Source organism: Nylanderia fulva, unplaced genomic scaffold (assembly GCF_048542155.1).
Source record: "Nylanderia fulva isolate GAGA-0341 unplaced genomic scaffold, ASM4854215v1 Scaffold302, whole genome shotgun sequence".
Classification (NCBI taxonomy): Eukaryota; Metazoa; Arthropoda; class Insecta; order Hymenoptera; family Formicidae; genus Nylanderia; species Nylanderia fulva.
The window spans coordinates 114,362-119,023 of record NW_028190371.1 but is presented as its reverse complement, the minus strand read 5'-3'; the positions used below and the strand labels follow the sequence as shown (position 1 = coordinate 119,023).

At 32.3% G+C, this 4,662-nt stretch overlaps 1 long non-coding RNA gene across 1 annotated transcript; it reads right to left on the bottom strand.

The window, feature by feature from the left end:
* Positions 1–2,302: 2,302 nt before the first annotated feature.
* On the bottom strand, positions 2,303–3,069 carry LOC146722519 (uncharacterized). Its single transcript, XR_014925123.1, has 4 exons — positions 2,999–3,069; positions 2,733–2,849; positions 2,492–2,655; positions 2,303–2,365 (listed from the first exon to the last, which is right to left on the bottom strand). It is a non-coding gene; the product is annotated as an uncharacterized LOC146722519 (long non-coding RNA).
* Between the last annotated feature and the right edge of the window lie 1,593 nt (positions 3,070–4,662).

The following is a 4,662-nucleotide window of genomic DNA, read 5'->3' as shown; positions in this document are numbered from 1 at the left end:
CCATTGTGTTGTTGTTTTATGTGGATAGTCTCCGAGATCAACCTTTTATAATAATTTCTATCGTGATCTAAAATCTTGGGATTATCCTCGTCGAAATTATGATTGGTTTCCATGATATGTTGAGACACTACCGTGTGTTTTGTCTTATGTTGTTTAATATTCGTCCTATGTTCTCTTATCCTATTTAATATTTAATTTTCTAATATATATATATATATATATATATATACCAGATCTTTTAAGAAAGCAATGTTTATTCATTGAAAGTATAAAGCGAAAGACAAAAAGAATTAATATATAACAAATAAATGAATGAATGTGTTGTTATGGAAATATATATTTTTCTTAAAAACATTATGTTAATTAATGAATTGAAGTTATTACAAATGTATAAAGATGTAAAAAGTGTAAAAGTGCAGTGAAAAGTGTAAGGTGTAATAAAAGTGTAGAGTGTAAATGAAAGGTGTGGATGATAAATGCTACATATATATATATATATATATATTCATTGAAAGTATAAAGCGAAAGACAAAAAGAATTAATATATAACAAATAAATGAATGAATGTGTTGTTATGGAAATATATATTTTTCTTAAAAACATTATGTTAATTAATGAATTGAAGTTATTACAAATGTATAAAGATGTAAAAAGTGTAAAAGTGCAGTGAAAAGTGTAAGGTGTAATAAAAGTGTAGAGTGTAAATGAAAGGTGTGGATGATAAATGCTACATATATATATATATATATATATATATATATATATATGTAGCATTTATCATCCATATATATATATATATATATATATATATATGTAGCATTTATCATCCACACCTTTCATTTACACTCTACACTTTTATTACACCTTACACTTTTCACTGCACTTTTACACTTTTTACATCTTTATACATTTGTAATAACTTCAATTCATTAATTAACATAATGTTTTTAAGAAAAATATATATTTCCATAACAACACATTCATTCATTTATTTGTTATATATTAATTCTTTTTGTCTTTCGCTTTATACTTTCAATGAATATATATATATATATATATATATATGTAGCATTTATCATCCACACCTTTCATTTACACTCTACACTTTTATTACACCTTACACTTTTCACTGCACTTTTACACTTTTTACATCTTTATACATTTGTAATAACTTCAATTCATTAATTAACATAATGTTTTTAAGAAAAATATATATTTCCATAACAACACATTCATTCATTTATTTGTTATATATTAATTCTTTTTGTCTTTCGCTTTATACTTTCAATGAATAAACATTGCTTTCTTAAAAGATCTGGTGAATTTATTCATAAGTCGCTACATTTTTGGTGACCCCGACGTGATATTAAAGTCGACGTGATATTAAAGCCGACGTGATATTAAAGCCGACGCATTTTAAAAGCTGATGCGGAATAAGTGCCAAGTGATCGTCGTATTTGAAGTCTGCGAAATATTATCATCGCTTGGAAGAATTGCTGGATATTTAGATTTTAAGAGATTCATTCTCCGGATCTTTGAAACATCAGAGGCGGATTAGTCCTTCACGGAAATTCTCAAATCATTTTATCGGATTTCTGGAACAAGAGGAAAATGCCAATCGATAGATCACCAGTTAGACCCTGTACGGATACACAGATTGATATGGATTTGGCGAGCGGATTAAATCAGGTTGGATCAAATAATATTAATATTTTACCTTCTCAAACTGGACATCAGGTGAGTGATCCTATGTTACAAATTCACTCAAATGAGTTTCGTTTATTAAAACTACCGACTTTCTGGCATAAGCAACCTAAACTCTGGTTTGCTTCTATTGAAAATGAGTTTACGGTTTATCGAATTCGATCAGATGATATTAAATATAGTTCTGTCATTCGTCATCTTGATGAACAAGCCTTAGTAAATATATCTGAAGTCATTGAAAATCCACCTGAAACAGATAAATATAATTATTTAAAGAAAATATTAATAAATCGCTTTACGGATTCAGAGGAAAAACGTTTGAGACAAATATTAGCTGGAATTGAACTTAACGATAAAAAGCCTTCGGAATTACTTCGAGAAATTCGTCATTTGTCTGGAGGATCTTTAGCGGATAGTGTTTTACAAATGATTTGGCTTCAACGCTTACCACATAGAATTCAAACGACTTTAGCCGTAGTAAAAGATGTTCCTCTTATTAAACTTGCGGAATTAGCCGATAAAATTGCTGATCGGGACGGCGGTTTACAAGTCACGGAAGTTTCCAATAATGCAAATAATAAATCTTCGGTTTTCGCGGATTTGCTACGAAGAATCGAAGCTCTTGAAGTTTCTCGTCGTCGAGATCGTTCCAAAAGCCGGTCTAGAGAGAATAGAAGATTTAGATCGTTATCGCGTAACGAAGACAAATCAAATAAAGATATTAAAGATACATCAATTTGCTTTTACCATAAGAAGTTTGGTGATAAGGCTAAACGATGTACTTTACCTTGTTCTATGTCCAAAACATTCTTGGCTTCACAGGAAAACTAAAAACGCCGTTTAAGACTGAGGCTGCTTACGACGGTGTTTCTAACAATCGCCTCATTATTTTCGACAGACATTCAAATTTGAATTTTCTTGTCGATACGGGCGCTGATATATCGTTGTTACCTAAAAGGGTTTTATTGAAGCCGTGGCATACTAATTTAAAACTTTTTGCCGCAAATGGTACTCAAATTAATACTTACGGTTCTAAAACTTTAATTTTGAACCTCGGTCTTAGGAGAGAATTCAAATGGAAATTTTGTGTCGCGGATATTCAACGTCCTATTTTAGGCGCCGATTTCCTTTGTCATTTTAATCTCCTGATTGACATTAAAAACAAGAAATTGATTGATAATGTTACCGGTCTTATGAATACTGGAAAAATTCAAGAAGTTGCGCATTTGTCAATTTTTATCACATCTCCTGATTCTGTGTACCACAAATTTTTAACCGAATTTCCAGGACTCACCCGTTTTTCTCCAATTTCCTCGGTAAAAACGCATGGTGTTGAACATCATATCTTTACGGAAGGTTCTCCTAAATTTTCGACTCCCAGAAGACTTACTCCTGAGAAACTTAAATGTGCCAAAGAAGAATTCAAGTCTATGATGGAGCAAGGAATTTGCAGGCCTTCAAGCAGCTCCTGGGCAGCCCCTCTACATATGGTACCTAAAAAGGAACAAAATTCTTGGAGACTGTGTGGTGATTATCGTGCACTCAATTCAGTGACTATCCCGGATCGTTATCCCTTACCTCATATTCAAGATTTTTCTTCTTCACTTTTTGGTAAGAATATCTTTTCTAAAATCGACTTAGTTAAAGCGTACTATCAAGTACCCGTCGCTAAAAAAGATATTCACAAAACAGCTGTCACTACTCCATTTGGGCTTTTTGAATTTGTCGTAATGCCTTTCGGTTTATGAAACGCAGCCCAAACTTTTCAACGGCTCATGAACTCTTTACTTAATGATTTGAGTTTTGCCTTTTGTTATCTTGATGACATTCTTATTGCTTCTAAAGACGAGAAAGAACATATTGCTCACTTACGCATTATTTTTGATCGTCTTCAACAAGCTGGAATGACAATCAATGTCGCTAAATGTCTTTTTGGTCAAAGCGAGATTTCTTTTCTTGGTTACTTAGTTTCTAACCAAGGAGTTAAACCTACATCCGAAAAAGTGAAATCAATTATCGATTATCCTAAACCTAAGACACTTCATGAATTATGCAGATTCTTAGGAATTATCAATTATTATCGTCGCTGTCTCAAGGATGCTGCAAATCATCAAGCTCTGTTAACAGAATATTTAAAGGACAGTCGCAAGAGGGATAGAAGAATTATTTCTTGGATTAAAGAAGCGGAATTAGTTTTCGAGTCATGTAAAGAAGAACTTTTACAAGTTACTACTCTTTCTCATCCTGCTCCTCACGCTCCTCTTATTTTAACTTGTGATGCTTCTGACTTTGCTGTTGGTGCATCACTTGAACAGTCTATTGACGACGATATCAAACCAATAGCATTTTTCTCAAAGAAACTAGACAAAGCTCAAAGAAATTATAGCACTTATGATAGAGAACTTTTTAGCATTTATTTGGCTATTAAACATTTCAGACATTTTGTTGAAGGAAGACAATTGATTATCAGAACTGATCATAAACCTTTGATTTTTGCTTTCCGTCAGAAATTGGATAAAGCGTCACCAAGACAGATCAGACAATTGGACTTTATTGCTCAATTCTCTACAAATATTACCTATATTTCTGGAAAAATGAATTCAGTTGCTGATGCTCTGTCAAGAATTGAATCTATTTCAATGCCTATTATAGTTTCTTTAGAAGAACTTGCTAATTATCAGAAAGAAGATGAAGAACTTCAAGTTTTACTTTCTTCAAATTCTTCACTTCTGTTGAAGAAACTTATTCTTTCAGGATCAACCATACCTATTTATTGTGATTGCTCTTCGGAATTAATTCGTCCATATGTTCCTGCTATTTCAGCTCCTGTTCCTGCTACTTCAGCTCCTGTTCCTGCTACTTCAGCTCCTGTTTCTGCTACTTCAAATCCTTCTTCTTCTTCTACTGTTGGAAAAGCTTTACGTACCTACCCACCAAAGAAGAAAAAAGTTCATTTCG